Below are 27942 nucleotides of genomic sequence, written 5' to 3'. Positions count from 1 at the left end.
ACACACACATACACATATATACATATTCTTGTTGCCTATTGCACTGAATAGAATCTCCAGTACAATGTTGAATAGAAATAATAAGAGTGGACATTTTTGCCTTCTTCCTGATGTTGGGGTAGAGCATTCAGCCTTTCCTCATTAAAGCCAAAGAAGTTTCCTGTTTTTTATTTGGTGATATATTTGTCAAATGCTTTTTTCTGCATCTAATAAGATGATCATACATATATAAATATCTGTGGACATGTAAATTACATTCATTCTTAAATATGAAATAAAATCTGTATTTCTATAATAACACCCATTTGACCATCATGTTTATTTTTCATATAAACCATTGGAATAGATTGCTAAAAACTTATGAGATTTTGCATCTATTTTTGGCAGGTATGTGGGTTTATGGTTTCCTATTCTTGCATTTTCTTGGATATCAGAAAAATACTGAGTTCATGGGATGAATTGTGCAGTATTCTCTCTGCCTAAGTTTTCTGGAAGAAGTCATGTAAAATTGTTATTATTTCTTCCTTAAATATTTGGTCAAATTCATCAGTGAAACTGTTCAGGCCCCAGATTTCCTTTGTGGGAAAGATTTATACTACAAATCCAACATTTAATAAATGTAGAGCTGTTCTGTTTAACCATTTCTTCCTGTGTAAGGAGAGATAAATGAGTGGTTTCGTTGTGGCCAAAATCTTGGTTTTCTCTGCCCACCAAAGTGGAATAAAAAATGTGGAGTCAGAGTTTGGAGGAAATAGAAAGGTGGCTTTAATCTTCAGCTGGCAGAGGGGAGAACACAGTAGGCTCCTGCCTCAAGAACTATGTCCCTCTCCATGAGAAATCTGGGAGATTATGTAGTTGAGGGCTCGCAGTAACGGGTAGGTGATGAGGAACAAAAGTGTAAAGATCTTGTATGCTTCTTCCTCTTGCATTGTTTCAAAACCAGTCATAGGCTGGTGTCAGGTGGCCCAGTAACTGGGTCTGGCACTCCTGTAGCCTGGGTGGTTGCTGTTCAGTCACTTAGTCTTGTCCGACTATTTGCCACCTAATGGACTGAACTGATCGGAACTAGACTGCAGCACGCCAAACTTCCCTGTCCTTCGGCATCTCCTGGAGCTTGCTGAAACTCATGTCCACTAAGTCAGTGATGCCATCCAACCATCTCATCCTCTGTTGTCCCCTTCTCCTCCTGCCTTCAATCTTTTCCAGCATCAGGGTCTTTTCTAATGAGTTAGGTTTTTGCATCAGGTGACCAAATTATTGGAGCTTCAGCTTCATCATCAGTCCTTCCAATGAATATTCAGGATTGATTTCCTTTAGGATTGACTGGTTTGAACTCCTTGCCATCCAAGGGACTCTGAAGAGTCTTCTCCAACACCACAGTTCCAAAACATCAAGTAGCCTGGTAAGTGGGTCCATTGTCTTTTGTGTATTGTACTGTGGCTTTCTTTCTATAATGCAAACAGAGAAAAAGTAGGAGTGGTCTGCAAAGAGAGTGCTAAGAAAGTGAGCACCAAATAGAGGAAGTAATTAGCAGAGAGTACCTAAGGATAAGAGGTGCAAAATGTAGCACTTGCAGAGTTAGGGGGCAGAAAAGCAAATTTAGTTACAGATTAGGAACAGCTGAAGTAAAAACTAGGCGTGATCAGGCCTACTCACTGTATTCTTTATCTTCTGTATTCTCAGGAAAGAAAAGAAAAACTCATTCCTCTTTTTTTTTCCTTTTCACAGCAACAGTTTGGGATGAACAAGTACACACTACTATATATAAAGGAGAAAATCAACCAGAACCTAATGTATAGCACAGGGGACTCTACTCAATATTTTTTTAATGTCCTATTGGAAAAGAATCTGCAAAAGAATAGATATTAATATATGTATATGTATAACTGAATACTTGAAGTTAACATAAATATAAATCAGCTATACTCCAATTTTCAACCTAAACATTTGCTTTTATTTTATTTTTGAATATAAATTTATTTATTTTAATTAGAGGTTAATTACTTAACAATATTGTATTGGTTTTGCCATACATCAACATGTATCCACCACAAGTATACACGTGTTCCCCATCCTGAACCCCTCTCCATCCTCCCTCCCTGTACCATCCCTCTGGGTCATCCCAGTGCACCAGCCCCAAGCATCCAGTATCATGCACTGAACCTGGGCTGGCGACTCGTTTCATATATGATATCATACATGTTTCAATGCCATTCTCCCAAATCATCCCACCCTCTCCCTCTCCCTCACAGTCCAAAAGACTGTTCTATACATCTGTGTCTCTTATGCTGTCTCGCATACAGGGTTATCATTATCATCTTTCTAAATTCCATATATATGTGTTAATATACTGTATTGGTGTTTTTCTTTCTGGCTTACTTCACTCTGTATAATCGGCTCCAGTTTCATCTACCTCAACATTTGCTTTTAAATTAAAAAAAAAAAAAAGAAACCATTTCTTCCTGATGAGCCATGATTGTTCCTTCATGTCAATGAATTTCATCTAGATAGCCAAATTTATTATCATTAAGTTGATCATAATGTTTCTTTATTATTATTTGAACATCTATAAGGTCTTTAGTTACATCCTCTGATATTCCTGATATTGGGAATTTGTGTCTTCTTTCTTTTTCTGTTGATCAGTCTGGCTAGATATTTATCAATTTTGCTGAACTTATCAAAGAACTAGCTTTTTCTTTCATTGATTTTTTTTTTCTTTTTGTATGTGCTTTATTTTATTGATTTATGTTCTTAACATTTTATTTACTCTCCTGCTTATTTTGAATTTAATGTGCTCTTCTTTTTCTAATATTTTAAGACAGAAGCTGAAGTTGTTGATTTCAAATATTCCTTCTCTTCTAATATAGGCACTTAGCACTATCAATTCCTCTCTAAGCAGTGCTTTATGAGTATCTCAGAATTTGGCAGTTTTGGCAAAGAAGTGTTCTCATTTTCATTTAGATAAAAATATTATCTAGTTCCTGTTTCGATTTCTTCTATGACTCATTGATTGTTTAAAAGTCTTTTAATTTTCAAATGTTTGGAAATTTTTCTAGATATCTTTTTAATTGATTTCTAATTTAACTTCTAGTTGTTGCTTTAAGCCACTGAGTTTGGGGTGATGTGTTATACAGAGAGTAGGTAATTGATAAAGAACTCATGACACCAGGCAAATGAGATACTTTATCAGTTGGGGTTCTGTAAAGAAAACAGAAAGATATTTAATACAATAAATTATGTACATGCAAAAGCCTTTGAAAAGCAAAGGTTATAAAAGGCACCACTGACTTTCAGGAAACCTGAAGTCGTAGACAAGGGCAAAGAGGATGATCAGACCTATCATCTGCCTGTTGTTTGTTGTTCAGTCACCAAGTCCTGTAGGCTCTTGGTGACCCATGGACTGCAGCACGCCAGGCTTCCCTGTCCTTCACCATCTCCTGGAGCCTGTAGCAGATGTATTAACATAGAGATTATGAGCATAGAGGTAGAGATGATTAGTATAGCTGACTACTCCTTTAAAGTGAATTTAAGCAAGACTTTATATCTGATAAAGGGCTTCCCTGATAGCTCAGTTGGTAAAGAATCCGTCTGCCACACAGGAGACCCTGGTTCAATGCTTGGGTTGGGAAGATCCCCTGGGAAGGGAAAGGCTACCCACTCCAGTATTCTGGCCTGGAGAATTCCATGAACTATATAGTCCATAGGGTGCCAAAGAGTCAGACATGACTGAGTGACTTTCACTTATATCTGATATAGTGACATCAATAACAAACAAACAAACAAGGGGAATAACATAAATTTAAGAGGTTTAAAGCAGTTCTGCTGTTTCGGGGAACTAAATTCATTTAAGAAGTTATTATCTTTAAAAAAGTCTTTAATAACCCTAAATTACTAAGAAAAGAATAGGACTATAAGATTGAGTTAGGCTGGAAATGCCTTTTGAGGGTTCTTTTTTCAAAAATCAAATAGTATGCATCTACTGTATTATAGATGAAAATGAAATTTGATTCATGAAATAAACAAAATGACATCTGTAAATGAGTCTAGGTTTCAGTAATAAAAGGCATAAGCAAAATGAAAATTTCCATAATAATTAGATTTTTTATATAAACACACATTTTTAAAATGGAAGTATAATTGATCTATTACAATATTGTGCTAGTTTCCAGTGATTAATTCTATATATATGTATTTTCTAAGATTATTTTCCCTTATAAGTATCTATAAAATATTAAGTGTAGTTAATATTAAGTGTAGTTCCCTGTGCTACACTTAATATATACTTAATAATCTGTGCTATACAGCAGATTCTTTTTAGTTACATACCAGATGGTCAACACCGAAATCAGATGGACTATATTCTTTGCAGCCAAAGATGGAGAAGCTCTACACAGTCAACAAAAACAAGACTGGGAGCTGACTGTGGCTCAGATCATGAACTCCTTATTGCCAAATTCAGACTTAAATTGAAGAAAGTAGGGAAAACCGCTAGACCATTCAGTTATGACCTCAATCAAATCCCTTATGATTATACAGTGGAAGTGAGAAATAGATTTAAGGGCCCAGGTCTGATAGATAGAGTGCCTGATGAACTATGGAATGAGGTTCGTGACATTGTACAGGAGACAGGGATCAAGACCATCCCCATGGAAAAGAAATGCAAAAAAGCAAAATGGCTATCTGGCAGGTCTTACAAATAGCTGTAAAAAGAAGAGAGGTGAAAAGCAAAGGAGAAAAGGAAAGATATAAGCATCTGAATGCAGGGTTCCAAAGAATAGCAAGAAGAGATAAGAAAGCCTTCTTCGGTGATCAATGCAAAGAAATAGAGGAAAACAACAGAATGGGAAAGACTAGAGATCTCTTCAAGAAAATTAGAGCTACCAAGGGAACATTTCATGCAAAGATGGGCTCGATAAAGGACAGAAATGGTCTGGACCTAACAGAAGCAGAAGATATTAAGAAGAGGTGGCAAGAATACACAGAAGAACTGTACAAAAAAGATCTTCATGACCCGGATAATCATGATGATGTGATCACTCATCTAGACCCAGACATCTTGGAATGTGAAGTCAAGTGGGTCTTAGAAAGCATCACTACAAACAAAGCTAGTGGAGGTGATGACATTCCAGTTGAGCTGTTTCAAATCCTGAAAGACGATGTTGTGAAAGTGCTGCACTCAATATGCCAGCAAATTTGGAAAACTCAGCAGTGGCCACAGGACTGGAAAAGGTCAGTTTTCATTCCAATCCCAAAGAAAGGCAATGCCAAAGAATGCTCAAACTACCACACAATTGCACTCATCTCACATGCTTGAAAAGTAATGCTCAAAATTCTCCAAGCCAAGCTTCAACAATATGTGAACCATGAACTTCCTGATGTTCAACCTGGTTTTAGGAAAGGCAGAGGAACCAGAGCTCAAATTGCCAACATCCGCCGGATCATGGAAAAAGCAAGAGAGTTCCAGGAAAACATCTGTTTCTGCTTTATTGACTATGCCAAAGCCTTTAACTGTGTGGATCACAATAAACTGTGGAAAATTCTGAGAGAGATGGGAATACCAGACCACCTAACCTGCCTCTTGAGAAATCTATATGCAGGTCAGGAAGCAACACTTAGAACTGGACATGGAACAACAGACTGGATCCAAATAGGAAAAGGAGTTCATCAAGGCTGTATATTGTCACCCTGCTTATTTAACTTCTATGCAGAGTACATCATGAGAAACGCTGGACTGGAAGAAACACAAGCTGGAATCAAGATTGCCAGGAGAAATATCAATAACCTCAGATATGCAGATGACACCACCCTTATGGCAGAAAGTGAAGAGGAACTAAAAGGCCTCTTGATGAAAGTGAAAGTGGAGAATGAAAAATTTGGCTTAAAGCTCAACATTCAGAAAACGAAGATTATGGCATCTGGTCCCATCACTTCATGGGAAATAGATGAGGAAACAGTGGAAACAGTGTCAGACTTTATTTTTGGTGGCTCCAAAATTATTGCAGATGGTGACTGCAGCCATGAAATTAAAAGACGCTTACTCCTTGGAAGAAAAGTTATGACCAACCTAGATAGCATATTAAAAAGCAGAGACATTACTTTGCCAACTAAGGTCCATCTAGTCAAGGCTATGGTTTTTCCTGTGGTCATGTATGGATGTGAAAGTTGGACTGTGAAGAAGGCTGAGTGCCAAAGAATTGATGCTTTTGAACTGTGGTGTTGGAGAAGACTCTTGAGAGTCCCTTGGACTGCAAGGAGATCCAACCAGTCCATTCTGAAGGAGATCAGCCCTGGGGTTTCTTTGGAAGGAATGATGCTAAAGCTGAAACTCCAATACTATGGCCACCTCATGAGAAGAGTTGACTCATTGGAACAGACTCTGATGCTGGGAGGGATTGGGGGCAGGAGTAGAAGGGACAATAGAGGATGAGATGGCTGGATGGCATCACGGACTCGATGGACGTGAGTCTGAGTGAACTCCGGGAGTTGGTGATGGACAGAGAGGCCTGGTGTGCTGCGATTCATGGGGTTGCAGAGTCGGACACGACTGAGCGGACTGCACTGGACTGAACTGAACTGAGCTGAGTGTGTGTATGTTAACTACAGCCTCCTAATTTACCCCTGTCTCCATTCCTCTTCAGTAACCACAGGTTTGTTTTCTATGGCTGTGAGTCTGTTTATCTTTTGTAGATAAGTTCTATTTGTATCTTATGTGTACTATATATGTACATAGGACACACATGTATGTATGCTTATAAGAGAACATTACTTAGCCACAAAAAAAAAAAATGAAATAGTGCCATTTGCAACAACATGATGAACCTAGAGAAAATCATACCAAGTTAAGTAAGCCAGACAGAAAAAGTGAAATCTATACTTACACATTTTAAAGCTTTGCTATTCCAAACTTTTTTAAGATTTAAGGTCGTTTTATAAGACAAAACAGTTTTTTTTTTTTCAAAAGATTCCTCCTATGAAATATAAAAATGAGAATAATGGCAAACAATTGTTGAAGGCTTCTTATCCTTTTCCTGCAGTTAGGTTTGTGGTGCAAACTACTTTTGGCAAAGTTTCTGGCCCTGAACCTTGGATCTGTGCCCTCAAAAATATAATGACAGATAATGATCAAATTAGTGTTCATAAATATAGGTTTTAGAGATGATACCAATTCCTGTCATTATATTTATTCAAATTCTGATAGTTTTAGTTACATTTACTTCAAACTGCCATGAGGTCATCATAGCCCCAGTCCTGCTGACTGTTCAGTCACAAAGGTCTGTATTTAATTCACAACCAAAGAAGAAAAGTTCTCTATTTTTCAAAATTGTTCTCTCAAAGTCAGTGCTACACAATATCTAAACTGGGATGAGAAAAGGGAGATTTCATAGGAGAATTTCTCATAGAATATGCACCTGATGCTATGGAGAAAAAGGATTATTATGAAATTTTTGCTAGTTTCATATTCATTTTAATTTTCTGATGAAAGCATGTTGAATACCAAGGATATTTTACATATGCATTCACATAAAAATATTGTACATAATTTCAGGGGTTCATTAGCTTGGTTTGAAACCTAAGTTTGGTTCAGGGATTTTAGGTAAGGATTCTTCCTATTTCAGGCACTTTTAAATACACGTATCAGAGCTGCACATGAACATTTTTGGCTTCCCATAATTTCCATTTGGTATAAGGTCATTAACCTATATTGAGAGATTCTGTTTATTTCTGTAAGAATGCATCCAGGCACATAGTAATCTTTTGTTCAGCATCCTTTTCATAAATGCCCTTGAGGGAGGTATTTTCTGATCTAAGGAACAATCCAGTTTTGTGCTCCCCCTAAATAATTGATGTTTATCTTCAGATTCTGAATTTTGATTTTCTCTGGGAGTTTTCTCAGCAACACACCATTATGAAGTAGACAGACATTTTCATAGCATTTATCTTATGTATTTGACTTATTGCTGACTCCATTTTCCATTATTATTTATCCTTTTTCAGATTTTCCTCACGGCTTCTCATTTGTGTTACAATAGACACGTTTGTAAGATATCCTAAATCCTTAGAAATTAAAAAATATTCACTTTAAACTATAAGTTGCTTTTGTACATTTAAGGAAAATGACTTAACAGATTAATTTTTCTTACTATAATAAGCACCAAATATAGTACACGTGGCATGTAGTAGTGGAGACTACATAAACCTCAGCATCCCTGGTGGGTCAGATGGTGAGAGAGTCCACCTGCACTGCAGGAGACCTGGGTTCAATCCCTGGGTTGAGAAGATCCCCTGGAGGAGAGCATGGCAACCCACTCCAGTGTTCTTGCCCGGAGAATCCCCATGGACAGAGGAGCCTGGCGGACTACAGTCCAAGGAGTTGCAAAGAGTCAGATATGACTGAGTAACTAAGCACAGCAACATCAGATGGATCTGAGTTCAAATACTGTCTCTGCTACTTTTAATAATCTTGACAAAGCTATGTAACTTCAAGGGAGCATTGGTTTCCTAACCCCTAAATGGAGAAAATAACTTTATTGAATGTCTCTTATTTGCCACACATCATCCTAGGTTGTTTATATAAGACATGCATTGTCTAATTATTTTGACAACCTATGAGGAAATTATTATTCCTCTTACAACTGTGGTAATTAAAGCTCAAGATAATTAATAATGTTGCCCAAGATGAATACAGCTAATAGGTGGTAGACATTGAAATTCAAGTACAATTTAACTACAAAATCATACACACACACACACACACACACACACACACATAAGTATATATATATTCTTTTAAAACATGCTGAATTATGAATACTAAACTTGCGAAAAATCTCTCTAGGGTAATAGAATATGCATCAGAGTTAATGAATAGGACCTACAACTCAGAAATTTATGCTCTAAATTCAGAGAATCTTCAACAGTTAAGGCCAGCCCCTTTCAGATACTGTCACCACTTTAACTCCCTATTGATATAAGGTGAAGACTAAACACAGAAAATTGTGGAAAATTTTATGAAAAGACATTCCAACTACCCATCTCCCATTTGAGCGGGTGGCATGCTTTTCCTTTTGAAAACCGATGGAGGAGACACAGAGTCTCTTATAAATTGGGGATACCTGTAAAATGGGGCTTGTACATTTTGTTTCCTGATGTGGTATCTGTTTAGCTACCAGACTTCCTGTTCTTTGTGCTATCAGACCATGGGCTAAAAAAAAGAGAGAGAGAGATGAAGACTTGCTGGCAAATCTGAGAGAAGCTGGAGAGAAAACAGTGTCATCTAAATGTCTGATCTCGCAAGTGTCTCTGGTCTGAGAACTCACCAGGAGACACGGGCTCATGGTTGAATAGGAGACCATAGGAGTGTGTGTCAAAAGCATATACTTTCCAAAGAATGAAATATGAGGCTTCCAGGTGGATGAAAATATATGGTTTAATGTTAGAAGCGACTGCTGGTGCCCAAGCAAGCTGCATGCACGTCTAGGGCCCTGCATGCCAACATCAAGCCCACCTGCAGTGAGGAAGTTGAGGAGTTTGCAGTAATTAAAAAGGAAGACCATAGCTTTGTCATGGGTGGTTAACCAAGGAAACTGGGTAACATCCGCTCCCTTCCGCTTAACTAACTTTTCTAGAAAGGGACACATTTTGGGGAGTGCAGGGTACAGATTTGGGAACCAGAATATCCTCCCTATACATACACACACTTCTAAACCTCCAAACCACTAAAGTATAACCCCCCAGGCATGGGGTGAGTAGGAAAACAATAGTGATTATTTAATAACAGAAACTGATAGAAAATAAAGTGTACAAGTGGATTGAGATAAAGTCATGAGAGAGAACTCCAAGGTGAATATGTTCCCTAGAGGTGTTCAGTGATCAACCTGTCAACTCTGGATGGACCACACCATGCTGCACACTCAGTTGTATATTTACGTATTAGTCTTGACGTGACTTGAATATTTAGTTGGCTGCCTGTGGCATAAAAGAAAAAATAAATGATATTTTTTCTTTCTCAAACTTGCTCCATTTTTCTAGAAGATTTTACAAATCAAAGTTTCAGGTGCAGTTTGCGAATTCAACATGCTCATTAAAAAATAGATATCAAATTTTTTGAAGAAGCCCCATGCTTTTTCCACAGTGACTGTACCAATTTATATCTATGCAATAGTGCGTAAGGGTTCCCTTTTCTCCATAGCCTCACCAAGATGTATTATGGAATCTTACTCAGTCATAAGAATGAAACTTTGCTGTTCATAACAACATGAACGGATCTGGAGGGCATAATCCTAAGTGAAATGTCAGACAGAGTAAGACAAATACTGTATAGTTTCACCTATATGTGGCATCTAAAAAAATAAAACAAATGGACAGTTATAACAAAAATAAAAACATATTCATAGATACAGAGAACAAACGAGTGGTTACCAGAAGGAAGGGTGAGAGAGACAAAATAGGTGAAGGGAATTAAGGTGTAAAAACCACTAGGTATAAAACAAGTTACAAGGAAGTAATGTATAGCACAGGGAATATAGTCAATATTTATAGCAATTTTGTATGGAGTATAATCTATAAAAATATCAAATTACTATGTTTTACACCTGAAACTAATATAGTAAGTCAACTATACTTAAGTTAAAAAAAATAGGTATAAATGTCTTCAGTATTTTTTACATATATGTATGGAGTCAATAAATTCTTTTCAACAAATAAATATTGGAAGTCAAGTATGTACATATGGCTCCATTTGATAATCTTTAGGAAACTAGATTATAATCAGAAGTCATCTTAAACTCTAGCTGTTTAGAGTTCAGAAAATTTTAGGATTGTGTAAAAACCAATTCTTGCTGTCTGCCACTATTACAGCTAAATGTGGGCTAAATTCAGTAAGTTTAGATTTAAGAATTACCCATAAGTGTCACAATAATAACCATTAACAGTAGAAGAATACTCAATTTTTGACATCCTACTAAATATCAACATCCTTATAGAAATTAATTCTAATTCTATAATAATCTAAAAGGTTAGTTTTCAGTTGGAAAAATGATAAAAGCAAGCAAAAATCCTGAAACATAGAATCATACAAAACATTTTTTTTTAAATCTCTGTGATTGCCAAGTTATTTGAAGTGTAGCTGTCCTAGTAGTGATAGTAATATAGTAATGATGATATGTGGCTTATTCAAGCTGCTGAATATTCAAGGTTAGACACTTCCTGTCTGTCTCTAAAGATCCTGGTTTTTCACATCACACTGTTTCTCACAGAAATTAAAATGTTCAGTTGGTTCACTTTTCTTCATATTATTCTCAAGCTTCTACAACTAAATCTGAATTTCACAGGTGGTCACAAACATTCTTATTTAATTCTAAATTTTAATTAGGTCTTAAAGCACCATTCAAAAAATAAAAAACAAGTTATTTTTCATCTACAGAAAGTGAAGCATAATGGCATCGACCCATATGCCAAGGTCCTAACTTGCTGAAAATTCATCCCAAGTGGCTTGCTGATGTGAACAAATGTCCTAACGCCCAGGCTTATGTTCTCTAGCAGTGTCTGACTACTTTCAAAGGCAGAGGTTTAGTAAAATATTCGTCTCCAGCCTAGGCTGATCTCAAAAGAACTTAAAAAAAAAAAAAAAAGGTCATTAATCCATTGATGAATCGATGCACAGTTGGGCCAGAGGAATAAAGTTGTTAGTATTTGATGATCTGAAGGGAGCCTAAGGGTGGAAAACTATTTCTAGTCTGCAGTATTAGAAAGCACTCAGTCATTTAAAAAGTATTACTGTCTCTTCTTCAATCAATTTTAGACTGTAAAACGCATCATAAATGCATTTGTTTCTCGATTTTGAGCAGATCATGCAATACCAGTAAAAACAAAATTCATTGTAAAATATTGCTGGATATTGACAAATCACTTTGTAGATAGACCAGAAAAATTATTTATAAACAGAAACCCACTTAGAGTCTTCTGGTAAAATATATATATATATATATATATATATATATATATATATATATATATACCTAAAGAAAGGTATCTACTCTTTAACATGTCAAATTCCAATCTTATTTCATAATCTTATTTCCATCTGTAGGTATTAGATGTAGTAAAAATACAGTCTTCTGTATTTGGAAATTAAAGCTCTGTAGTTTGGTTGAAATTCATACACTACAAAAAGTAGTTATTAAATATTTGCTTACCAATTGAAAAAAGTCTTACTTCAGGCGATGGAATATTTTGCTTGTGATGGCATATTCTTTCATGTGTGCATTTTTACTGAAGAAATTTTATAGAGACCTAAAGCTGTAAAGACCTAAAAATTATTATGGTTAATATAAATACATTCCTAGATAAGATATTAAAATGTAAATGCTCAAGAGGCAGTTTTGAGGCAAGATACAAAGAGACAATTAAATAAGCCTATTTAGTTGCTTTATTGTAAATAACACATATGGCTATTGCTAGCAGACTCTCCGGCTCTTTATTTTACCTCTGGTATTGTTATGGTGAGCCTGTCTCTCAAGCATAGCTTTTTTAGATTGAGAGGACACCAGGAACTTGTGGGCACAGTGTTAAGTACACAAACACTTTGCTTAATTTGGACAACCTGGGAAATGAAAACCAGAAAAGATACTGTTCTTTTGTGAGTCTTCAAGTAAGTCTCTGAATTTTATATGATTATCATAAAATTAAATATTTGAGTGGTCAAAATGCTGGGGATTAAAAAGGATTAAGTATGAGGTGACTAGGAACTAGAATATACTCCCAGCAGAAGCCAAGGGAAAAATAAAAACTATAAAACAGTGCTTTCACTAACAAAAATAAACCAGAGGGTTCTTTCATGGATTCCTTATATTTTGTGACCTGACACTGTCAACAAGAGGACTGATCAAATGTTCAACATATTTCTTAACTTATAATCCTACCACTTGGAAATTAATAAGAAATGAACACAGTAAATTTTTGAGATGGAGAACTAATAACAGTATAAGGAATGATGTGCTGGGAGGTGATACGGCTCCCCAGAAATATTTCAGGGTCTGTTCTGAACCAATAAATTTACAGGATTTGGCAATAATTCTGATCATTACCTGTGTTATGTATATATTTTCTTTATCCTCTAATCTTCCTGTTTTATCCTTTTCTATTCTCTAGAGACAAAGTGCAAGCTGCTCACGTAATAATACTGACAAGCTAAGGTTGAAACACAGGAGGTGAACAAAAAATATTAGTTGAAGGTAATGCCTGATAGGAAACATAAAGACATTTTTTAGGGGAATAATGATCGACATAAGTTTTTTTGTTTTAGAAGTTAAAGTAAGAACTGTTTAGCCGAGTTTAATGATTCTGCACATGTCCGAGTTTTATAGAAGCGTTCTATGAAAATGGGGTTATTCTAAAGACAGACTAGGCTTTGGTCAGTACATTTTATACTATTTCAACCCAGAACATGTGTTGTAATGCTCAGGTGGTGTTAACTGAGCAGAACACTGTGCAGTTCATAGGCACACCCTTTCAATTAATACTTGTCGAGACCCGATGCCAGGTACCAGGACACAGGGTAAACAAAGCTCCTTTTTCATGGAGTTCATAAGGCAATGCAGGTAGACGAACTCAAATTTTAAGAAATACTCAACAGTTCAGATGGCAATAAGTGCAACCCAAGAAAAGAAAAAAGAAAGAAAGAAAGAAAGGATAAGGGCTTAGAGATTGGTGGTGGCGGTAAGGGTGTCCTGGTTTATACAAGGTGGTCATGGTAGACTTCTCCAATAAGATGACTTTTGGGAAGAGAAAAGAAATTACGAAGTAAGGCAGTGGCTAATTACATAGAACGTTAGAGCCAGAGGAGAAGAGAAAATACAGATGCTGAGATAAAGCATTTTGGCCTGTTGGAGAAGCAGCAAGGAGTTCCCAGCGGGAGGAGTGAAGCTAGTGGTGGGGCGGATAGAAAGTGAGTTTTTAGTGGCGTGGAGGGCTGGAAAGATCTAGAAGGAATGTGCAGGCCTTTGTGGGGACCCCAGGAGTTGGTGATGGACAGGGAGGCCTGGCGTGCTGCAATTCATGGGGTCACAAAGAGTCAGACATGACTGAGCGACTGAACTGAACTGAACTGGCTTTAATTGCACATGAAATGATAAGCATTGGATGGTTTTGCACAGGAGATTGACAATATTTACTACTTCTGAAAAGAATTAGTATAGTTCTGTGCTGAGAAGAGAACTTCCCCGGTAGCTCAATTAGTAAAGAACCTGCCTTCAATTAGGGAGACTTGGGTTCGACCTCTGGATTGGGAACATCCCCTGGAGAAGGGTAAGGCTACCCACTCCAGTATTCTGGCCTGGAGAATTCCATGGACTCCCTAGTCCATGGGGTCACAAAGAGTTGGAAACTATAGTTGTATAAAGATGGAAGTGAAAAGACAGCGGAGGAGAGAGACAAGAATCCAGGTAAGGGAAAACGGTCATTCATTCCTGGTGGGTAAATTGCAGCAGTGGAGGTGGTGAGAGGTGGTGCAGTTTTGAAAGGTGAGCTGATGGGGTACACTGAGAGATTAAATCTGGGATGTGAAAGACAGAGAAAGTTAAGGGTGAGACTAAGATTTTTTTTCCAAAAAACTGGAAGAAGAAAGTAGCCTTTCACTGAAATGTAAAAGGAGAATAGGACTTGAGGCGTAGAACTGGGGACCAGAGAGTTTGGATTTGAGATTATCAGATTTAAAATGTTTATTAAACATCCAAGAAGAAACATTGACAAGACAGTGAGATACTCTTTGTGACCCCATGGACTAGAGCAAGAATTAAATGCAATAATGTAGATGACACTGTCAGATATTTGCTACATGTTGGGAAGACAAAAGAAAAAATACACAATAAATAGTTCAAAATATTACAATGTAATTAAAATATATAATAAAATCAAATAATCATTCAATTCCCTCAATTCATGATATCAAAATATTCAAGTAAATACTGTTAAGTTTTCTTTATGAAACGAATTTCCATGACCTGTAAGAGTACTTTGTACTGTTTCCAAAATGTAAACATCATCCTCCCAAAATTTAGGAGGTTAAGAATCTCTACTTAAAAAAGTAAAAATAAAAAATTCTTGATCTTGAAATGAGCAGGTCACTAACTTTTCTAACTCCTTAGTTTAAAATATTATATAAATGAATATGCTGCTTTATGAGTTGATAGTGCATAAACCAAATTAAACCTCCAGGTCAGAAATTGTTCCCCCTTTTGGGAACATGTATAGGATTTTACCTGAAATTTTTCAGAAAGTCAGGTAGCTCCACAAATCAACTGAGGGCAATTAAAGGAAAATGTTTCTGTTATAATTGAAAGAACCTAATATTAGAACTACCATGAAAGCCTCTCCAAAGTTCTATTGAATAATATTTATAGAAAAGGGATACCAATTTTTTCCTTAAAAGAAACATGCTAAAATAACTATGGGGATATCCCTGCGATTTCTTTGCTACTGAAAAGGAAGAGAAAATTTAAGAAAGAAATATCAAGTTGCTGGCCCTCTGCACAAACAATCAAGTATGTTAGAAGGGCCAAGAACATGGAAACAGGATCATTTAAAAATGAAGGATTCTTTTTGAAGATAGGGTTAGAAAATAGATTTAAATAGATTAAGGATGAAAGTTTAAAAAACTTTAGCATGTAGAATAAACAATGTGAATTTCCTGTTAAAGTTATGAGCAAGCCCTTAGCAACCACTGAAATCAACACAGAAAGACATGAGCCATCTCTGTTTCCTGATATAAATATATTCCCCTAAATAATCCAATGCAATTGCCAATACTTGTTTAGCTACAGACACTAACATAAGTTAATTGACTGTTAATGTGTCTCTCGTTCATGCTTGCATATATAGATAGGTTTTTTCCTTAGAACTGTCTATACTTTATCTTCAGGAAAAGGTTTAGAAAGCAACTATACTCCAATAAAAATTCGTTTTAAAAAATATAGAGGAAGAAAATAAAGAAAACAACTTAGCACTAACTAGGAACAAATCTATGCTTATGGATAAAATGTGTTACTCATTCTCTACCCAAAGAAGCAAGCATCCCAACATGTTATATATGACTCATTTTAGGGCTCCCTTTACATAAATCTCACCATGTGCTCCTGTAATATAAATACAGGCTTCTATTGAATCCGATGGACACAAATTTTAACATAATTTTGAGTAGCCCAATGAAATTCCATTGTTTCCTAAAGGTGATGAATGCAGTGCTGTGCTCAGTCGATTCAATTCTGTCTATTTGTGACCTACGGACTGCAGCCCACCAAGCTCCTCTGTCCATGGGATCCTCCAGGCAAGAATACTGGAGTGAGTTGCCATGCCCTCCTCTAAAGGATCTTCCCAACCCAGGAACTGAACCCATACCTCCGGCATCTCCTGCACTGCAGGCAGGTACTTTACCCACTGAGCCACCTGGGAAGCCCAACGGCGATGAATACCCCATTATTTATCGCACAGGAATAGATGGTGGTGGTTTAGTTGCCAAGTCGTGTCTGACCCTTTGCGACTTCTTGGACTGTAGCCTGCCAGGCTCCTCTGGCCATAGGATTTTCCAGGTAAGAATACTGGAGTGGGTTGCCATTTCCTTCTCCAGGGGATCTTCTTGACCCAGCTATGGAACCCAGGTCTCCTGAACTGCAGGCAGATTCTTTACCCACTAGGCTACCAGGGAATCACACAGGAATAGACACATATTTGTGTATCTAGTGGATGAACATACTTCACAAATTCTTTTGAAACCCACAAGAAAGTGCTCTTGGAAAAATCTCTGAAAGTCACAATTATGAAAGAAATGCCTATATCCTTTCCACCTTTTTTATCAGGAGTTAATTTAAGCAGAGCTCTACAAGATTTCAGTTGGAAATAGGAATGCTGTATTGTTTTCTATACTTATATCATTACTTTGCCTAGATATTTGAAAAAATTTTGCTAACTCAGCACACTCTGAATTCATTTTTCTGATCCCCGCTTTAACTGAGCAGCATCATAGAATCACTCTAGATGGAAGTGGTATTTTGTAGTTGCAAGAAGTTAGATAGAGTATCATTTTCACATGTATAATCATTTAGGAGAATCCTCACACTGTCTTATAATCTGCAGATTGACATATGATAGAAGTATGATGTATGGAGCATGACTGCTAGTTAGTAAATAGCAACAGTGCTGAATTTTTCAAAATGACTGGACTTGAAGAGTTGGCTTCAAATTGAGGGAAATGCTTATCATTGCCAAACAATTTGATGGAAAAAAAAAAAACTGAAAGGAGGGTGGGTAGAGTGCAGAAAACAGGTGTTTACTCCCCCATTTGATGCCCCAGTAAACATTTTGTTGTAAGTATAATGATGAACTCAGCAAACTTTCAATATTCAGTCACTGATCCAACCAATTTAAGTAATGGTTCTGAGTTATTTTAAGATGTAAGGAAGTATTCATCTGATTATGAGAAATTGTTCTTCTTGGAAGAGTTGACTTCATTAATAATCATTTTGGAAACAAACATCTTGGCTTCAAAGGCATTTAAAAAAATTCTTTTAACACATTTGAAAAGGCTTTTCCTTGCAACCATAGATGGCTGGTGTAAGGATGAGAAATCACTCTCAGTATACCATATTCTGTCATCCGATGCCAACCACACAGCCTCTGTTTTCATTCTTTTTTATTGCTTACTTTATCTCTGTAGTCTTTCAGTTCAGTTCAGTTCAGTTGCTCAGTCGTGTCCAACTCTTTGCGACCCCATGAACCGCAGCACGCCAGGGCTCCCTGTCCATCACCAGCTCCCGGAGTCTACCCAAACCCATGTCTGTTGAGTCGGTGATGCCATCCAACCATCTTATCCTCTGTTGTCCCCTTCTCCTCCTAGTCTTTAAACCCTGCTAATTTTGAAAAACAATGAGCATCAGGAGGTCAAGGACTCTCTTGCTGATTTAAGTAAGAGAGAGCATGGAGAGGTGTGATGTTAGGTGGTTTCAGTGACCAGGATAAACGTGGAAGAGGGTGCAGAGATGAGTGAACATCCGACAGGGAGACCTGAGTGGTCCAGAAGAATAGAAATACAAGGGTATTCAGATGTGATATAAACCCCTAGTCCCAAGAAAACAATCAGTGTTTTTGAAGTTAAAACCATCACTCCTGGCACTGTTTGAAAACCTGAACTTACTCTCTGCCAGTTGTCATCTGCTTTTTAAATTACAGGATATGGTTGTCCCTATATCTCATCTCGGTCCTTTTCATTTCTCTTCTCCCTCAGTTCTCATTCATATGTTAAACTAAAGCAAAAATCATTTCCTTTCCTCCCCATTTTTTCTCTGAGATCTATTAATAGTGCAGATTTTAATGCGTATATTTTACATATTTCAGAGAGATCAACAAAAGCAAAAGAAGCAACATCAATGGCTTCCCCTTATGAGCCATTGTAACTAGTTGTAATAATTTCTTTTAAAGAGATGGTAAAGCTGATTTTTCCAGGATACGTTTCGCCATGTCATCTGCATGGATGATATAATTGAGAACTGTCTTGTCATTTTTTCATTTCACTTTCTTTTCTTTGTCTTGAAAATATTTTAAACTTTCCTGTAGTGAATTTTTTTTTCATGGACTCTACTTTTAGGTTGTATTGGAAAGTCTTTTCCCACTTTGAGATTATACAAAACTTCTTCCACAGTGGATCCTAGTGCTTCTATGGTTTCCTTTTTTATTTTTTAAATTATTGACCCATCATGATTTTTTATGATGTGCTATAAGGATCCAACATGACAATTTTTCTCCAGGTGGCTATTCAGTTGTCTTATTGAATAAGACATTCACTTCCACAATTTTCTGAATGATGTTTTACATTGTGCTTGTATGGAGGATTCTAATTTTCCTATTTTAAATATCAGTAAGTGAAACATATGATCCAAGGTTAGCCTTTTATGTTCCTCTTACTACAAACAAAAGTGACAGATTAAACCCATATTAATATGAAGATCTGTGGAGAACACTTATTTATTGAACATTTCCCATATACCAGATACTGCGCCACGTGCTCTGCTATGCCATATATTTCTGATGGCCATGAGGGAGATTCAGTGCACAGGTCAGAAGACTGACACCTAGTGAAGTAAAGAATTTATCAAAAGTCAACCATTGGTAAGTAATAAAATTAAGATTTGAATAAAAGTCTAAGTTTAAAAACTTTGCTTTAAACAACTGCAGTAAGTTATTTTCAATAAAGAAATGCAGGAGATTTTAAATGTCAAAGAATCCTACTAAATTACATAAAATAAAACATTAAGAAGGAAGAATGCTATCTGTCTGGCTTGAATCTCTAACTGTTGTTTTAAAAAGGATGCTTTTCATTCACTTTGCTATTTCACTGAGTCTAACTACTCTTCAACTATAAAGATTTACTTGCAATCTTGTATTAAACTTATATTATCCTTGAATTGGGAAAAATTGTCAACTTTAGTCTACCATTTTTTAAATGTGATATATATATAGATATTTATAATGGACTTCAAGTTGGAATGGAAATAACGAACAGTCTGTTCTCTATGTCTGTGAGTCTGCTTCTGTTTTATAAATAAGTTCATTTGTGCCATATTTTAGATTCCACACACAAGCGATATCATATGGTATTTGTCTCCCTCTTTCTGACTTACTTCACTTAGTAGGATAATCTCTAGGTCCATGTTACTGCAAATGGCACTATTTCATTCATTTTTATGACTGAATAGTATTCCATTGTATGTATGTATGTATGTGTATATACATATATATATACATATATATATACATATATATGTATATATATATACACTCTGCTGCTGCTGCTGCTGCTGCTAAGTCGCTTCAGTCATGTCTGACTCTGTGCGACCTCATACACGGCAGCCCACCAGGCTCCTCTGTTCCTGGGATTCTCCAGGCAAGAACACTGAAGTGGGTTGCCATTTCCTTCTCTGATGTATGCAAGTGAAAAGTGAAAGTGAAGTCACTCAGTTGTGTCCGACTCTTCACAACCCCATGGACTGCAGCCTTCCAGGCTCCTCCATCCATGGGATTTAACAGGCAAGAGTACTGGAGTGGGGTGCCATTGCCCTCTCCATATATATACTCACATACCACATATTCTTTATCCCAAAATAGTATGTAAAGTAAGAAATAAATCTTATTAGATAAATACAAAATCATTTTAAGTTATTAATGTTCCATTTATTATTCAAACTTTGTCAGCCCATCAATGCAACATCAAAAGGTTGGCAATAACAGATTTAGTTGTCTTTCATTTTCTCTTATTAATTGTCAATAATATAAAAACAATGATCTTATTTTCATTTAAAAGTTTTTAATTATGAAAATATATTTATCTATAGGGAACTATTTGATGTAATAATTTGTTATTTTAGTCTATAAATATTCCTATTTGAATATATAGTATATGGACTGGTCTTATACGTATGGTATATGATGTATAAGGATGGGTTTTTTTCTTTTCCCACTAAATAGGTCTCTTTCTCTTTCTCAGAGGCTGAGTGACTAACATGCTTGCTGGTATTAGCATATGTGGGGCTGTTGTGGAGGATCAAGACAATCTGTTTCTCACTGTCCCTTGATTCCCTGAGCTAACTCACAGGGTCTCTGGACCTGTTATATCATAAATATGGTATATACAAAGCAATCCTACAGCAACTCCTCACCACTGTCCTGTTATACCTCAGAACCTCCCTATTCTGAACTAAAGAATAAATAAAATGCTCCTGCTACAGATTAGTTTTCCAATTAATTCCCCACCCATGCTTTAGATGATACGGGCAAGGTCTTCATACTGAACAATCTAGTTGGAGTAATTTTTACCAGCTTACTGTATTGGTCATTTTACCCTTCTGAGAAGATTTCCTGTTATAAAAAAGAATAGATTTTTGGGCCTGGTAAAGTTCTACTTGGTAACATCTCAAGCATCATCACGAATTGATGTTGATACATTAAGTAATCTAAGGAAGAGGTCATACGAGGCAGGGACTCTGCCACACAGTTACCAGAGGTGGCTTCCCCAAAATAGCCTTTAATTTTCACCTAAACAATCTATCAGCAGGAGCTGTAACCATGATTTGTGTGGATGGATGTCTTGTATGCTCTTGATCATATTCAAGTAACTCATTCAAACAAATCATATTAACCGTATGTCAAATCCTAACTGTGTAGTGTTCATATTGGGTCCAATATGGCGTTATTCAATGACAGTACAACGTCCTTTACTTGAGACATTAGAGTTGTATGGTTGGGACAACCAGACTTCTGAAACCAGTTATGGTAACACTCTGATTAGGGAGAAAGTGCATATGATTGTAGAGGACCAGATAAAGGACTCATCAGTTCAGTTCAGTCGCTTAGTCGTGTCCGACTCCTTGTGACCCCATGAATCTCAGCACACCAGGCCTCCCTGTTCATCACCATCTCCCGGAGTTCACTCACACTCACGTCCATCAAGTCAGTGATGCCATCCAGCCATCTCATCCTCAGTCGTCCCCTTCTCCTCCTGCCCTCAATCTCTCCCAGCATCAGAGTCTTTTCCAATGAGTCAAATCTTCGCATGAGGTGGCCAAAGTATTGGAGTTTCAGCTTTAGTCTCATTCCTTCCAAAGAAATCCCAGGGTTGATCTCCTTCAGAAAGGACTGGTTGGATCTCCTTGCAGTCCAAGGGACTCTCAAGAGTCTTCTCCAACACCACAGTTCAAAAGCATCAATTCTTCGGCACTCAGCCTTCTTCACAGTCCAATTCTCACATCCATACATGACTACTGTAAAAACCATAGCCTTGACTAGACGGACCTTAGTCGGTAAAGTAATGTCTCTGCTTTTGAATATACTATCTAGGTTGGTCATAACTTTTCTTCCAAGGAGTAAGCGTCTTTTAATTTCATGGTGGCAATCACCATTTGCAGTGATTTTGGAGCCCCAAAAAATAAAGTCTGACACTGTTTCCACTGTTTCCCCATCTATTTCCCATGAAGTGATGGGACCAGATGCCATGATCTTCGTTTTCTGAATGTTGAGCTTTAAGTCAACTTTTTCTCTCTCCTCTTTCACTTTCATCGAGAGGCTTTTTAGCTCCTCTTCACTTTCTGCCATAAGGGTGTAATCATCTGCATTACTGAGGTTAGTGATATTTCTCCTGGCAATCTTGATTCCAGCTTGTGTTTCTTCCAGTCCAGCATTTCTCATGATGTACTCTGCACATAAGTTAAATAAGCAGGATGACAATATACAGCCTTGACATACTCCTTTTCCTATTTGGAACCAGTCTGTTGTTCCATGTCCAGTTCTAACTATTGCTTCCTGATCTGCATACAGATTTCTCAAGAGGCAGGTTAGGTGGTCTGGTATTCCCATGTCTTTCAGAATTTTCCATATTTTATTGTGATCCACACAGTCAAAGGCTTTGGCATAGTCAATAAAGCAGAAATAGATGTTTTTCTGGAACTCTCTTGCTTTTTCCATGATCCAGCGGATGTTGGCAATTTGAGGACTCATAGACACCAGAAAGTTCAGTAACCTCCAAGACATGCTGATAATTCGAGTTAAAGACTATCAGATGACATTGTTTTCAAATCTTGACAAAAGTCCTGATCACTGAGTGTTCAGAGCACAACACATTTCACTTCAGTTCAGTCGCTCAGTCATGTCCAACTCTTTTCAACCCCATGAATTGCAGCATGCCAGGCCTCCCTGTCCATCACCAACTCCTGGAGTTCACTCAAATTCATGTCCATCGAGTCGGTGAGCACAACTAATTCACAGCTAAACTTCTGGTGCATTTCTTTTATTCAACAGCTCCCTAGATACTTGCTAAGTCTTGGTGGTTTTTTGCTTACTCTGGGACTCCAAAAAATCTCAGCATCTCTGTGGCTGGTGCCCAAACTAGAACCTCACTGTCTACTATTCATTACATTAATGTGATGCCTCAGACCAGCTAATAGATTTCTGATCTTCAAATACATACAGCATTTCTTTAGTGGTTATACTAACAGTTCCCTTTTTTTAACTAAATCATGTCTCAGTCCAAATGAAGGCAATCCTAATCTTGATTACTTTTTCAAAACCCAATTACCTGGGGAAAGAGAAAGGAAATGATACCAACAAAGAACTTACGTTTGTCCTGATGGCCTTATGGTGAGAAGCCATTGAGAATTTACAGTAGAGATCTGAATTTACTGCAAGGATCTTTAATTCATGGAGCTATTCAATGGCTCCATAAACAAGTATATGTCTCCAGGCTCTCTTGTCACCTGGTAGAGGAAAGGATTGTGCTTTTCTTTAACTGTGTGTTATTTCCCAAATTGTGTGTTATCATTCTCCAGGGCTGAATTCAAGAAACAAAATAGAATAAGCAGCTGGATTTCTTTTATTCAGGGACACAGTCATAACCCACCTAAACATGAAATGAATGAATTCTGCAAGTATTTAAACCTTATTGTATCTTCGGTCCAAGAAAGAAAAGGTGGAGGGGGGGGGGTGTGTTTATATCATTAGACTGCCTTCCATTTTAGCTAGCCCGAGTACTGGGATAACCCATTCCCAAATGTTGCCATAATGGCTTACATCTTAATGTGTACCCAGGCAATGTAGGAGGAAAATAGGAAAGTCATCCCATATACCAGCACTGATCAATACAATAGTACTGAGATGATGGACATGTTCTGTATCTGTATTCACTATGGTAGCCACTGGCCGAATGTGGCTGTTGGGCATTTCAAATATAGCTAGTGTAACTGAGGAACGAATGTTTAATTTTAGTTAATTGCAGTTAGGTTTGTATTCAACTGGCCACATGTAGTTAGTGGTTAACAGATTAGCACAGCTATTGACACAGAAACAGCAATACTCCATTCTGAAGTTTGGTTCAGAAAGATACATATCAGAGATACCAAAGATTTGAGTTTGAAGTATTTCAAACTTTTACTCTATCTTCTAATTTCCAGTAGAGAATTCATCCTCCTGTTGCAATTTCAACATTGCTCTTCATTCTAGTTAATGATTTATAGCACCTAGATTGTAATTCCCCAGTGGAGTGTAAAAGCTCCCAGAGAAAAATGACATGATGTTAAAATGTACCTCTAATGTACTGTAATCCACCTTAGACATTTAAATATTTATTATAATAATTTGCTTGAGAAGAGCATGGTGTATGCTTTTAACCGATAAGGATAATTTAGACCAGTAAAATGTCTAAAGATGCACATTATTAAAATAGAGAAATGATTTCTAGTGCAGATCGCATACTCTTTATTTTTTTCTGAAGTCTGTGTATGTGTGTGTGCATGGTTATTAACTGTGTGGATTCAGGGCAGCAGACACACACTTTCCAGAGCACCCCAGATTTTTATCTTTTACTTAGTTTTGGCAAACCTGCGTGACTATATTTGTGCTTTAGTGACCACTAAACAGATCAGAGCTTTAACAGCAACTTCAGACTTCTGAAATAATCTTGAACAAATCAGGAAAACAACATAAGTGAAATTAATGAAATAAATGGTAGCTGTAAAATCTATCATAATTCAAATAGTAACTTGTGACCTCTCCTAGTCATTTATCTATGACAAACAGTTGGAAAAAAAAAAAAAAGGTATCTGTCACACATCCTTTTCAAATCACATGACAGTTGCTTCTCCACACTGCTGTGCTCTCCCTGCCACTCCCAGGACTGTCTGGAGTGCTTCACTGTGGTTAACCTCTCAAAACGCCAGTGCCACTGTCCTCCCATCCATTATCATTGTGATTGACATACAGGCAAGGTCCTGCTTCTCTTTACTGCCCTCTGCCATGATCTCTCGTAACTGCACCAGAAACAAAAGTTACAGACTCAGCAAAGGTTTCATGTGAACCAGAGGGAATTTTAATATGAAGTAGTGATATGGGAGATGAACAGGAAACCCAAGGCCAGATACTAATGGTCAAGAAAATGTGTTCCAGCCTTTAAAAGATCCTGTATGGGCTAACTCTCTTGTCAGCCTTGTTTTCATCTAAAATATATTCCTTATCTTTCCAGAGATAACGGTTCTTTTAAAAATTCATCCCTAAACTCAGGGTTGGTCTCATATTCTAAAGTCTGTTTTCTTTCTTTGATAGGGCAACCCTCAGGTCTCGAAAATCTACAAGGTTACATTTATTTTCTCATGTCCAAGATGCTTGGAATAGTCCAGGAGGACTTTTTGTTTTCCAAATCAGGGTCCCTCTGACTCTACCTTGAGCCTGACAGACCTTCCTTGTTTTACTGGGACAGATCTCATTCTTTTATGGGGTATTTTCCCCCACTCTTGTTTCCTGAGTGAAAATGAAAAGAACACATCTCTATACTTGATAGCAATTTGGTGGGGTTTTTTTTTTTCAATAGTTTCATGGTTTGGTTTTCTGGAATTTCCTGCTAATCCTCAAATCCATCCTAATTTACAACTAGAGAAAAGAAATGGACCATGGGATACTAAAGAAACAAACAAACAAAAATCTGATAGCAATAACAAGTGACAGATCTTAGAGAAAAAGAGGAGCAATCAGAAACACATAGATGTCTGCCAGGATTTTTGGCAAAAACCAAGATACAGCTTACACATGATATCAAGTTGTTAGGTAGTTGTTAGACTAGGAAAAAGGAGTCCAAAATCCAGGTGGCTAAAAGTCAAAGGGAAAAGCCCAGGAAAATGGAACAAAAGAAAATCCACTGACTCCAGAAAGTGCCTCAGGTGAAATAAACACGCCCCCTTCCTGGCTAGCCCTAATTTGCATGGGGCAGGCTCTAGGGAGAGGAGACAAAATATATAAAAAGCGGGAGCCAAGATGGATTGAGGCCTTTTCTTCGGGGTCAGCCCACCCTCACGCTTGAGGGTATACAGTACTTTATTTACTGAATAAAATTCTGAGCTGTAACTGAGCTGTAACACTGGTCCTCTGTTTCAAATCTTTGTTGTGGTGAGACAGAACTGAGAAAATTACACACTCTCCTGACAAAGTCAAAGGAAGAGGGAGGAAAAAATGTTTTTTCACTGTAGCACAGAATTGATATAAAATAATTACCCTGAGTCATCAAGTCAATGCTTAGCTACATTTAATCAACTGTCTATATTAAGGCAGGGAAGAATATAATAAAATTTATAAAACTATATATATTTTACATTCTTATGTCTCAACTAAATTCTGAATAATTTGGTTGCTTCTGAATTAATTCATGTGATTATATCACAATACTAGCTGGGTAACTTCTGAACTAGTTAAATGTTGTCATTTCCTACTCTGACTCATGCTGACATTCAGTTATGGAGTATAACAAATGATCCTTGTAAGAAGTAGGGTTCACTTATTTTTCTTGAAATGTATTTGTCTGCTAAATTACTATTTAGCAGACAATTGCTAAACACAATTCAATTCCAAAATCTGATTAGTAATTTGTAAATTTAGAATTGGCAAATTTTTGCTACTTTAATATCTTTCTATCAAGTTGGTTTTAGTTTAATTCTGTAGTTGAGTCCTCCAGTTCAGGCCTTCAGTAATATAACAAACATCATATCATTTATCATACTGTCAGTCTGCTCTATACCGTACACATAACTGAAGTGAAAAGCAGCTATTGGCACTAATGGCTTCTGGTGTGTTAAAAAACAGACTGCTAGCTCTATCTTAATCCTGTCACTAATTATCTGACCTGGAAAATATTTAGCTACCCTGTGTCTCTTCTTGCTTAACTGCTTTACTTAATAGCAAATTTACTCTCAGTCTTTATGTTGATATTAAAATATATACTAAAGAGCTGCATTCAAAATTGACAGAAAATAGATGATCATTTTTATTATTTTTTGCAGTCACAGGATTATAGCCATTATCTAATGAGAAGAAAAGTTCTCCTATCATTTTCCTACCACAATTATTTTCTCATTATAGGAATGTTTTAAAATGTTCAGTTCAGTTCAGTCACTCAGTCATGTCCGACTCTTTGCAACCCCATGAATCACAGCACGCCAGGCCTCCCTGTCCATCACCATCTCCCAGAGTTCACTCAGACTTGTGTCCATCGAGTCAGTGATGCCATCCAGCCATCTCATCCTCGGTCCTCCCCTTCTCCTCCTGCCCCCAATCCCTCCCAGCATCAGAGTCTTCTCCAATGACCCAACTCTTCACATGATGTGGCCCAAGTACTGGAGTTTCAGCTTTAGCATCATTCCTTCCAAAGAAATCCCAAGGTTGATCTCCTTCAGAATGGACTGGTTGGATCTCCTTTCAGTCCAAGGGACTCTCAAGAGTCTTCCTCAACACCACAGTTCAAAAGCATCAATTCTTCAGTGCTCAGCCTTCTTCACAGTCCAACTCTCACATCCATACATGACCACAGGAAAAACCATAGCCTTGACTAGACTGACCTTAGTCGGCAAAGTAATGTCTCTACTTTTGAATATGCTATCTAGGTTGGTCATAACTTTTCTTCCAAGGAGTAAGCATCTTTTAATTTCATGGCTGCAATCACCATCTGCAGTGATTTTGGAGCCCAAAAAATAAAGTCTGACACTGTTTCCACTGTTTCTCCATCTATTTCCCATGGAGTGATGGGACTGGGTGCCATGATCTTCGTTTTCTGAATGTTGAGCTTTAAGTCAACTTTTTAACTCTCCACTTTCACTTTTCATCAAGAGGCTTTTTAGCTCCTCTTCACTTTCTGCCATAAGGGTGGTGTCATCTGCATATCTGAGGTTATTGATATTTCTCCCGGCAATCTTGATTCCAGCTTGTGTTTCTTCCAGTCCAGCGTTTCTCATGATGTACTCTGCATAGAAGTTAAATAAGCAGGGTGACAATATACAGGCTTGACGTACTCCTTTTCCTATTTGGAACCAGTCTGTTGTTCCATGTCCAGTTCTAAGTGTTGCTTCCTGACCTGCATACAGATTTCTCAAG

This window comes from Ovis canadensis, chromosome 6 (assembly GCF_042477335.2).
Source record: "Ovis canadensis isolate MfBH-ARS-UI-01 breed Bighorn chromosome 6, ARS-UI_OviCan_v2, whole genome shotgun sequence".
In the NCBI taxonomy this organism is placed as follows: Eukaryota; Metazoa; Chordata; class Mammalia; order Artiodactyla; family Bovidae; genus Ovis; species Ovis canadensis.
This window is presented reverse-complemented; position numbering follows the sequence as displayed.